The following is a 12,752-nucleotide window of genomic DNA, read 5'->3' as shown; positions in this document are numbered from 1 at the left end:
AGAGGTCCTCTGACATCCATGATGTAAATATATTGTAAATGTGGTGTAATGAGTTTTTAGGACATGTATAGTTAAATTTAGGTGGTGTACCCCCAAAATAGTTAATAATTTATACTTTATATAATAGTATGTTATCTGATTATAGTTATCCTCCTCTTGGGAGGCCTGATTTCTATTTGTATTATGTTTTTCTGGGGCACCCTAGTGAATGTTTTACCCATTCAGGAGTAAGGTAATTGTTACAATAACTGATTGTCTATAAATCAGAACTTGTTGTTAACTGTTTGCATTACTTTAGAATATACTTTACTTTCTTTTTCTTGGTTTGATGTACCTTACAAGTTCCTTATCTTATATTTATTTTCATTTCTTTTTTGTAAAAGTTTTAAATCTAATAAAATATTTTTGAAAAAAAAATGTATTTGATGCTTTGCAATCCCACATTTATTCATTAATTTCAAAGTTGTTGGTCTCTTCCTGTTGATCTCCATCTCCCAGCTTCAGTATCTGGTTCATTTCCTGTTTATTCTTGTCAACTCCTATTCTCTTCTCTGTCTCTTAAACTACTTTAGAACATTGGAAAAATTTTCAATGGCATAGTCTCTCTATGAACCTTATTATCAGAAGAATAAGAAGCAGAGTCTTCTTCTATTTGATAGCTCACTTTTTGTTGGACAAACTTTTGTGTTTCCTCTTTAGTATATTCTGCATGAAAAAATTATTTTAATCCTCCAGAAAAAATATTCTGAAGACAGCTGGATATAGCAGTTTGAGTCTCACACCTGCATCTCAACATTCCTTGACTACTGGAATAAATTTACTCCTCTTCTTCCTGGTGTACATCGAGCAATCATTTTCCACAAACACTCTACTGTATCCAACTTTTAGTACCTTGTCCTTCTGCTGCGGATTTGTCAGATTCCACTCTTTCTGCTGGTACAGTTGCATCTTTACTATTACAGGTCTTGTCTGCTTTCTCATGACCAATTTTGGAGAATACACACGATGTGCCCTTTCAATTATCAATCCCTGCTATGGAATACCAGTCCAATTGCTTATTTGTGCTTTCATAAAATAAATACAGTCTGTTCCTTCCAGTTTCTCTGATACAGCAGAAAATCTCAGGTTTTCCCTATGTGCTCTGTCCTCTAATTCTACTATTTTTTTGAAAAACTTCTTCTTGACCAGTCTCATAGTCAGACAATCTTTTCTTCACCTGAATATGTTTTAAAGCTTCTTCTATATTTTCCAGTCTTTTGTTATTTGAGTTGATAAATGCCTTCATTTATTTTAATCAGCTCTGGGCACATTTGACTTATTTTTCCTCTAGATTATTGGAAGTCATGTCTTGCACCAAAGCTGGGGCTTGAATTGCTTTTTGCTGAACAGCTGTAGGATTTTTCCCAGCCATTGTTTTCTTCTCACCTTTTGTGGTTGATTTTCTTTCAGGTTCTCTAAATGTCTTCTTTTCTGGCATCCAGACAGCAAAATTACTATCCAGTAATTGAAATTTAGCCAAAAGACACATTTACTAGCTCTCTTTTCTAAGCTTCTTTTTTCACAATAGGAGAGCTGAAATCAAGCTGTTACTTAGTGTATAGCCAACTTGGAATTTGCATGGCTGCTCAGTGTCGACAGGAGTAAATTAAAATGGTTTGGGCACCTTGTGAGGATGACTCTTTGGCACATTCCACAGGTAGTCTATAAGTCAAAACTTACTGGGAGAAGGCCCCAGGACTGACTCAGGACACATAGTGTCATCTTGCCTGGGAATGAATGGAGAGCCTACAAATGTGATGGAGACTTTTGCTGGAGTTATGGAAGTCTAGTCTACTCTGCCCAGCCTGCTACCATGACAACCCTCACCAGGACAAGCAGTTCAGAAAATTGATCAATGGTTATATCCTGACATCTTACTGATAGATTTTTATGATGAGCTGGACTTAATTCAGATGGCTTTGAGTACTTGCTTTATTATTAACCAAATATAGCACATAGTTTATCAGTAGACTTGATATAATTTTTGTATCCCTCTTTCTATAATATGAGAAATTAACCTTACTACAACAGGGTTAGAGAGCAAACTATGGATAACATTCTAAGTAAGTATTAAAAACTGCAACCTCTTTTCAGCTTTTAAGATACCAACTAAACAACACTTACCTATTATAATTCATTAAACATGTGGGATAACATATTTCACTAAGCCACAAGACTTCCAAGACCTACCCCCCCCAAAAAAATGCTCTGCTACCCTGTCCTTGTACTCCACTCACAACCTATAATCATTGCTTCCTATCAGTCTTCCATGGCTGTCTCGTAATTCTCAGTCGTATTTTTGTGTCTGCTTTGGCACTACCAGATTAAATCTCATCATGTCCAAAAATGAAGGAGATTCAAAGACAATCTGCACTGCATAAATAGCATATTTGCACAACTTTTATAAGTAACCGGAATATTGGTTATGCAAAGACTAGGGTCGTACAGGTTATTTTTGTACAATGTAAGTTCAAAGGGGAAGCTAATATATACAAATATGGAAATAACCACAAGTGTAAAAATTCAGCAAATCACAGTTCCAATTTGCTCTGATGAAATGAGTAACTCAGAATGAACAAAGAATGTTAAAACATTAGAATGCTACCAGAAGCAATGGAAATTACAGCAAGTCTGCTTCACTTTGACTACATTCATTTAATCCAAGGACTGCAGGGACTTATTCCATAGATACTAAATCTGTGTTAACATTTTCAGTGATAACCATGTCTTCCTAACTTACTTACTCTTGCTGGTCAGACTGATCAATCCTTGAAGTAAAAGAATTAAAATGGCTAATATAGTTAGCTGCTAATACATTTTCTGGGATTAATGAAAATTTAAATATCAAATGTATATTGAATTGGCTCTACTGAAGGAAGTGACATGATGCACTGTAATCAGATACTAATATTGTTAGATGTTATTTAAATAGTATGTTTGTCTTTTGGCTGTGTTTCTGATGAAGTTCTGAAATAAATGATCAAAAGAGCTAGTATACTAAGCCTGGTGTACTGTGGTGCCCATTTTACAGGTGTCTTGCATGTTTATTAATCTTTTATCTTCGGGCAGATTTATTGTTTTTTATGTGTTTTGGTTTCTTTGCATTAATGGGCAAGCACAGTCAAGCCACCTCATGCATGGATATCCAGAATTTATTTGATGTCTCCGTGATAAGTATTCCTACAGAAATGTTCAAAACTATTGAAATGTTCTCTGATATGGGGAAAGCGTAAACTTCCTTAAATCCATTTCAAAGCATTGTTTTGCAGAAAGGGAACTTTGATGGTTGTATGTCCCATTCTTGTAATTCAGAAGATGCACTTGTCAATGATGCCACTTCCCATGCCTTCACTGGATAACTATTTTTAAAAAAGGATAACAATCCATTTGGAGAGACCCATGTTTTACTCTTCATCTGGTTCAAATGTTTTTTCTCAGGCAGTGTCCGCTTTTGAAAACTGTAAATCCATCATTTTCAAGCTAGAAAGGCTAATGTTATATTTCAAAAATGTAGAATATGATAATTATTATCTTGAAAGGTGCTTGCAGCTAAAAATTGTACCATTAGATTTACATGTGTACAAATTTCCTAACAGCATTACAAACAATGGGCAAGTTTATAAAGACTTGTGGAAAACTTGCAATGATGCTAGAATACAGGTGTTATGGGTACTTATTGGGTTCAGTATGTGCAAAATGAATAACATTAGTAAGGAAATAAGAGAATTAAACACCCATATAGTATGGCAACCTTTCTTCAACTCTCTTAAACATTTATGGGACAGTATAACTATTAAGGTAAAAGCACATGCATCATCCCTGTTAGAAAAGAAAAGGAAAACACTTATAAGGAATACTAACCTTTACAATTATGGCTTGGCTTTTATTCTTAAGAAAAACAGGAACACTAACAATGAGGATTTGGGTCAGTATAAACCAAGAACAAACACTGGTACAAATAACAATTTGAATCCAACATTATTCAGGTCACATGAATTTCCACCTTTAAATGCTAACATTAATGGGAATTCAGAAAACATAATTGGTTCCAACAGAGATACGATGGACAATTCCCATGAATGAGATTTTTTGGAATGGAATATTAATGGATTTCATGCTGACAAAAGTGGTACTGGAAATCAGACCAGTATCACCCATTTTTTATCCCCCCAAAGGGGAAATGGAAGCGGGAGGAACAAGACATGCACAGGATGAAGCAAAAGCCACCGTAGGAAATGGGGGAGAAATTGTTATCTTGTACATAATTTGAGCAAATGTTCACTTTCCTTCATGTAATATAAAGTTTTATGGAAAGGCATGACTTTTATTCCAGCACAAAGGACAAATTTATTAAATCTATTGATTGATGTCAGATTGCTCATTTCTCAAACATAGATAACACAGGGTGAAGGGGTGGGTTAATGACACTACTCCTAGTTAATCCTGCATCAAAATTGCTTTTCAATAAACTAGAATTCTTGTATTGAACCCCACAAGGTTGAGTTTCCTGAGAAAAAGCTTTAAGTCCACCAAGTAGTTAGCCAAATCACCTTGACTAGAAGGTACAAATTTAAAGGCTTTTGATAGCAATAAGAATTTTCCTTTTTTAATTGTAAAGAAGTGTAATTAAATATTTTAAACCCCTCAAAATGTGTTATTGAGGAACTATATGAGACATTTCAGTTTGGTAAGAAAGTTTCACGTACAATTTAGATTCTGGTGAAAATCACTGTTAAGGGACTTAAAAAATAGACCTGACATATGAATAATGAAACCTGATAAAGCTAGGGGTGTGGTTTTATATGGTAAAGAAGAGTACAACAATGTTATTATTTCTATTCTTTTGGATAATGACACTTATACTTCAGTATCTAAGAATGAGATCAACATTTCCTATGGTAGAATTGACTCTGTTAGAAGAGTATTTAGTAGAAAACAGAATAGATGGAAAAACATTTTATTTCCTTAAGCAAGAAAGTCCCATTATTCCTAATGTATTTGGAATACCCAAGATTCATAAAAATACAAAAGACCCACCTTTCAGACCTGTAGTTGCTACAAGGAGCTCAAAAACACACCCTTTGGCAGTGTATATTGATTACTGGACAAAAGAAATTGTGGAAAACACGGATCATCTGATTAAAGACTCGTGGGTGTTTTTGAGTAAATTAACACAGGGATCTGGACAGAAAATGTTAGTTTTCTGACCATAGATGTTAAAGATTTATTTACCAGCATCCTGAGAGTTGAAGGGCATCAATATTTAGGAGACAGTTTACATACATTTTCGACCATGACAGGTGACAAAATTTCACTTGTATTGGAGTTAATGGAAATGGTACTTGATTACAACTATCTACATTTCCACGGTGAATACTACCAACTGATCAGTGGTGTAGCAATGGGGGCAGCTTGTGCCCCCATTTAAGCCAATTTGGTTATGTTACAGTGGGAACAACGGTATATTTTAACAGCCCCTTTATGGACAACATACATCTGTACGTCAGGTTTTTGTATGATATTTTTGTTCTGTGGCTTGGACGAGAAGAGAAAGTTCACTCCTTTATGCAATACATTAATGGTATGACTTCTTTTTTTAAGTTTACCTACACCTGGGACAAAGAAAGTGTAAATTACTTGCACACCACTATATCTTACACAAATTATGGTTTTAAATCCAGGATTTATAGAAAAGATACTTGGTGTAACAGTTATTTGCACTTCACTAGCAGCCACCCTACATTTCAGAAAAAAGTTTGGTTAAGGGACAAGCAGTTAGAATTGCAGGGATGACTTCTGATAAAAAGGAACTTTAAAAAGAGTTTGACAACTTGAAGGAAATGTTTGTGGATATGGGTTACCCCACGGATTTTGTTCAGAATATACTGAACGAAGTGTATAGAGGGTGGAGTACCATGTATAAGGCACTTTTAGGTAAACCCTTATTGGTTTCTAACTATCTTAGAGACAAAAGGAACTACCAAAGAGCATGTGTAGTGGAGTTTAATGGCTTTACTGGGCTCTTTACAAACATCATCAGGGCAAACTGGAGTATGTTTAAAGTTAATAAAGAATTGCAAGAGGTAGTGGGGGACGAGCCATTTTCTTTTAGAACTGGTAGAAATTTGAAAAGTGAATTTGAACAGGTAGATGTTAGTAATGGCAAAGATAAACAAGGTACAACTACCTGTGGAAAATGTAGATACTATCCCTATATAATAAAGGAAACTTTTTTACCTTTACAAAATGGATTAAACAGCCGTGTGTATTTTTATAAAGGCAACTGCAACACTAGGATGTTAGTTTATATGGCTGTGTGTGGAGGTTGCACAGCATTTTATATAGGGAAATGGATAGGGCTTTGAAAGATAGGATATACGAACATTTATACGACGTCAAGTCTAAAAAAGAGACAAGTGCTTTATACAAACACACCTTAAATTGTACTTCCCCCAGTATTTTTAAGTTCGGGATCATAGATATTGTAAAAAGCAATTCTAGGGGAGGGGATACTAGAAACATATTACTGAACAGAGAGCTTAGATGTCAGCTAAGGTTCAAATCTAATATGTACCCAGGACTCAATGAATATATTCCAGTTAAACCCGTTTTATCCTTGAAAGCGTCACAAGTATAACATATTTTCTTAAATCAACTACAAAAACATTGACATGTATATATATTTCACCTTGGGAGGGCTAGGAAGGGGTTATTTACTTGTTGGTTTCTAGCAGTGAACCTGTTTTATTGAGATTTTAACTAAGTGAATTATGTAATTACTCAGTTATTTGAATTGTTTAATTAATTGACTGATATATATATATATATATATATATATATATATATATATATATATATATATATATATATATATGAGTTGTTTTTCAAAAAATGGCATCTGATGAAGTTGTGCTCAAGACAAAAGCACTTATGTTTGCCTGGTTGTGGATTTATTAAACATTTATTTCTTCACCACGGAAGATTATTCTTTAAAATAGCTTTTCAGGAAGAACAGGAAGATCCTGCTTGCCTTACACATCTTGGCTTGAATGTGGAATCAAGTCTGGTGCCAATTACCCATGTATTAATATGGGGGAGCACATTGTTAATAATATCGATTATAGCTGAGTATAGCAGTCATCACTGCTTGACTGAAAAGAAGGACTGACCAAGTTCCAACTACATATGTGTCCTTCAGTCATTCTTGGTCTGCATATGTTACATCCTACACAACACCATGCATCTTCCAACGCATTGCATAGTACTGTTTCTTTTTGTAGCACTAGATATTGGGGATTATGGATGCATATGTATTAGGCTGAAAGTGATGCCATGCATTTTCTTGCTTCATAAGGTCATCACAGAACAGATATCAGCAGGGCATCTATGGCTGACAATGATGGCAACATACAAGTGTTGCAATCTAATGACACAGTTTTCATGTCTGCTATACTATAGGGGGAGTGGTAACTAACAGCCACCATTACAGAAGCTTCTCTTGGGGTACTGGCTGAGCACATGTCCTTACTGAAGCATGATAGGCAACTCTACTAGCAAATAGTTCCACACAGGCTCCACCTGTTTCTCCAGCATATCCAGCATCTGATGTGCACACAGCCTCTGAAGTAAGCATGCTTGATATACATGTGGGACTGTAGCACTACCAAGATACCAGGACTGTTACCAAAATTAATGTAACAGAATTAACCAGCAGATATACAGGTTAGTGGTCCAGGCATGGATGGCTTCTATGCATAGCACTATGGAGATAGTGAATATGCTCTATGTATTACAAGAAAAAATGCCCCAACTGTACAGTGGCCTAGTATAAAGAGACATGAACCCAACAGTGTTGTTGAGGTCACATGTCAAATTTTGTCTCCATAGGTGCATCTACAATGCACATTTTTTTCAAAAAAGCCACCAACTCGTTGGAATACACATGGCAAAACAACACTTTAATAAAAAATAGTAAAAATATATAAAACGTGTGAGCACTTTCACAGAGTCCTCTCTGCTTCCTCAGACATACTACAGTAACTGCTGATCTTGTTTAAATAATGATACATCTGTGTCAAATCCAATCAGTTGACAGTATCTTCAAAATAAAAATTAAAAATATATACACTATATAAACAATCAAATCATATAAATAATGGACTAAAATGTATGCAAAAAATGTAAAAGCTTGGTCTATAGAGTTAGTGTTAAATCTGTAGAATATATGTATAGATGTTAAAAGATGTGACTAAACATAATAATCAATGTTTCAAAGCCCTGTTCCTGAGAAAAGGTTTCAGTGAAACCTTACTATTTAGTCCAGCTGGTCTTCAACCTGAAATCTAATTATTCATTCTTGTTCTGAGGCTTCGCTCTTATTGTTCATGTTCCCACCTCTTTTATTTTCTTGTATAATGTATAACACTAGAAATTTGAAGGTTTGTGTGGCTCCCTCCTTTATAACATGCATTGCTAATGCACTTGTCTCTTTTTTATTTTTAATGTCCCTTACATGTTCTAGGACTCTATCCTTGAGCAGCTGATTAGTTTTGCCTACATAGTAGGCTGGGCATTTTGTACAGAGGCCAAAATATATGACATTCTTACTATGACAGTCTGTATAAAAGCGTGTATCAATGCTGAACTTTCTAGTAGGGTGTGTATACTGCCCCCCTCCAAATATGAAGGGGCAGGCTGTACACTACTATAGCAGACATGAAAACTGTGTCACAGAAAGGTACCTAGCCTATCAGACCTTGCATAGTGGTCTCCATCTAACTTATTGTAGTACAACTGTCTTTTTAATGACATGTTGTTTTTAAAGGTAAAAGATGGTGTAGCCCCTAAAACACCTAGTCCATCCACATTTAACAATATGCTTTATCCAGATTCAGGGGATTTGTGTTTGAATGCACATTTTTTGCCTCCATAGGTGCTTCTATAAGGCACATTTCTAATGACATCCATGCTTCTTCCACAAGGCTGTACAGACCATGGCCATGATTACAAAGGCCATTGCTGTGACAGCACCAGTGCTGCCTGTGGGCATACAGCCTGCTATCCCCGATTGTGGACATCACCCAGGTCATGGGTGGGATCACTCCTCCAACTCAGCATAAGCTATACCATTTCAGGGTGTAGGCACATGGTCCTCAGTTCTACTCCTTCCATGCTACAGACCCAGTTCATCCATTCCATCACTGACATTATAAGCCAACACAGTGGACACTGGGAAAGTTCATGTTATGAAAATTCAACCCCACCACTGAGGGTTGTGATCCCTGATGCCTCACAACCTCCCACAGTACATGACTGCAATGGTCATCTCCATGACCCTACCTCATATTACAGTGTTGTAGTCACTCATCACATGTGCGAATGATGAGAGCTGTGATCTGTCCACCTCCTAACTTGTGTGTGTGTGATGATGTCTGATGCACAGCATGGCTAATCTTTGTACCACCTCATATAGCTTAGGTGTGCTACTTCATATAACCTTTTATTCTTTGTTATCTGTGTCATGACTCATATTGCAAACCAGATATCTCCCCTTTGTCAGTGCTGCAATGTACTGTGCCTATCTTTGCATCAGTTATGTCCTGTTGCTTTATATCCTTTCCGTAGGTCTCCACCCTGCTCATTTGTTGTTACTGCAACTTGTATGACAGGGCCTGTCATCACATTTTCCCTCCGGTCAACTTGTTTATGCAATATCACACTGAAGAGCATGACATATACAACAGACATCTTGATGCATATATCTAGACCACATTACAGTGCCTCTCCAGAGGTGTTAAGAATAGGAAGCATCTGTTCAGTAACCCAAATACCAACTCTGCTATGTTTTCAGTTAAGCATAGGCTGTATTGTAGGACATTTTCTGCATGACCTGAGAGTTGCATATTGGGTTTATCAACCAGGGCTTTAAGGCATATCTGAAACTGCCTGCAACATACAAGAAACCTACCATGTATCTTTGACCTTCTCCCTGGGTATACAGCTCTGTCTGTCTGGTATGTTTGTACCTATACTAAACAGGAGATGTATGGAAAGTCGCCCGACCGGAACCACTGATATTAGCCATATATTTGAATTGTGTACACTGTCTAGGTGGCACACATATATATTATAAATAATGTACTGGTCATTGTAGACCACCTGACAGGCATCTGCATAATACCTAACCTCTCATCTGTAGCCTAAGAAGGTTAATGCTATGCATACCTCTATTTACACAGTAATGGGCATACCACACATATCCCTCAATTCTGCTTGTTGGTGACACACTTTAACTAGGTCCATCATAGCATCCCTGTCAGCTTGGAAATGGTCTTCCATATGTTGGTTTGTCAGGTGGTAGTAAGTCATATGTTCTGTTTACCTCTTTCACTGGCACTGATGGCCACCATATACAACATTGTGGACACTGTGTCTGACAGTGGTCCAAAATATATGCTGCTGTGCTATATCTGCTGCATTCCCTATCATAATTGATGTCATGTACACCACAAATCTCTGTATTCAAAATGGGTGAGGCAATGCACTGCCATCTTTTATATGTCTCTTAATGTAACATTTTTGGTTTCTTCATTTGCATATTTCATATGGTTCATTTGCATGGGGTGACTCATTTACATCCCATTATATAATTATTAGGATGTGTTGCATGCCATGTTATTCAGACTATCGTTCAGCCATGCAGTATGCATTGTAGAATCGTTCACAGTCTGTGCATGGCCACCAAGGAACGGAGGATGTTGGACAGGAGAAAAACATTGATAATGGCAGGTTGATTGAAAGGGAAATTACTAAGGCCTAGAAGTTAGGGGACATTAGCCACGTACAGGTGGAAAAGACAGAACAGTGGCTACAGCAGGTAGCAGGGAGCAAAGTTAATAGGAGCCAGGGTAAACAAATACAGAAGAAAAAGGTTGCAGTATGGAAGGGATGGCAGCAAAGGGGAGGGAATGGTAGTTAACAAAGAGAGGTGAGACAGTAGAGTGTCATAATATGAGAAGAAGGTGGATAGTAGCACAGGAGAACAGATCCTGTAGTTTAATGTAGGAAAAATTAAGTCTATGATAGATGTACTATATGTAAAATGGCAAGGTACAAAAATATAAAATTTTTTGACATGGGGTAAGTTTCTACTGATGGCGAGAGATGAACAGTTGCAAATGTTCAACATATTGCCAATATGGAAACATACATTTTTCTGTTATTCATAAGTCCATATGTTCATAGGTGTGTACTAGGCTAATGGCCCTGAAGCCTTTACAAACCTAGCCCATAGAAGTGCCCTGCCATTGTGCCACCCGACGTTAGTTCCCAGTACCTCTATCAAGTAGAGCCACTGGAGTGATCCCTGGGGTGAACTTTCTATTTCCCATCCACTCATCAAGATTTCTCTTGAAGAGGGCCAGTGAGGTGCTCTGCTTGACATGTATGGGAAGTGTATTCCAGAGCATGGGCAGTCTCTGGGTTATGAACCTGTTCCTCCAGCATGTTCTGTTGATTGTGGTAATAAGGTTGAGGTCTCTGGAGCGTGTGGTGCGGAGGCATTGTGATTTCTTTAGATGTAGCATTTCAAACAGAGCTGGGTCAACCATTTCTTTGTAAGTCAAGCAGAGATCGCCTCTTAGTAGATGATATGAGGCAGAGAATAGCTGGAGTTTTGTGAGCCTATCCATGTAGGACATGTGTTTAGGGCCTAGGATCCTCTTTGTGAAGTACTTCTGTGGCCTCTCCAGCTGTTGCAGGTGTCTAGTGAGGTGCATGCCAAATGGGGCATTGTACTCTATGATTGGTCTAATGAGGGAACAGTAGAGAGAAATGATGGCCTCTTTCTTCCCAGATGCAAAACCCTTGGCAATGAGATGTGCCACATAGAAGGACTTTCTGACCACAGAGGCAATGTGGTGGTTGAAGGAGAGGTTGCTGTCAACCTGTGTCCTCAGATCTCTTATAATGCCTTCAGTGTTCAGTGGGCTCCCATCGATGTGATAATTAGTGGGAACTGAGTTTTTCCCAAAGGGGATGACAACAAAGTTTTTGGCATTAAGCTTAAGGCCATGGTTTAGACACCAGTCATTGGTCTCAGTGAGGCTTTTCTGTAGGATGTCTGCATCACTTGGGGAGTTAATAATGCTCCCAGCTTGCAGTCATCTGCAAACTTGGTCAGCCAGAATCCCTCTGTGTTGGCCTGGACTTCTGAGAAGTAGATGCCAAACAGGAAAGGACCCAGGACCGATCCCTGTGGGACTCCACTCGTGACTGGTCGGCAGTCTGACTTAGAGCCCACTACTTTCACACTGTGGGTTCTACTTGTGTACCAATTTGCAACCCACCTAATGATATAGGGGTTGATGCCTAGTTTGGTGAGTTTATCAATAATTCCTGAGTGAGGAATGGTATCAAAGGCCTTGGCCAGATCGAGGTAGGCTGTTTGAACTGCCTTACCTTCATCGACAGCTCTAGTGACTGACTCAAAGAAGTCAGTCAGGTTGAACAGGTATGATCTACCTTTCACAAAACCAAATTGCGTGGGATCTAGAGTTTGGAGATTCCCTATATCCTTGTTAGTTAGGTCCATGAAGATGCGCTCCATAGCCTTACATATCAGACTCGTCAGGCTAATGGGGCGATAATTTCCAGGCTTTGTAGTCGCTCCTCCTTTATGGAGAAGAATGACTGTAGCAATGCAATGTGACAAA

At 37.7% G+C, this 12,752-nt stretch overlaps 1 protein-coding gene across 1 annotated transcript in view; it reads right to left on the bottom strand.

Annotated features, from left to right (window-relative positions):
* Window positions 1-12,752, bottom strand: part of KCNH4 (potassium voltage-gated channel subfamily H member 4) — a 1,657,012-nt gene that overhangs the window by 1,271,446 nt on the left and 372,814 nt on the right. The gene's annotated exons all lie outside the window — the stretch shown is intronic.

Source organism: Protopterus annectens, chromosome 13.part0 (assembly GCF_019279795.1).
Source record: "Protopterus annectens isolate FY-2018-M chromosome 13.part0, PAN1.0, whole genome shotgun sequence".
Lineage (NCBI taxonomy): Eukaryota > Metazoa > Chordata > Ceratodontiformes > Protopteridae > Protopterus > Protopterus annectens.
Note: the sequence above shows the minus strand (reverse complement) of the source record. Positions and strands in the feature narration are given on the sequence as shown.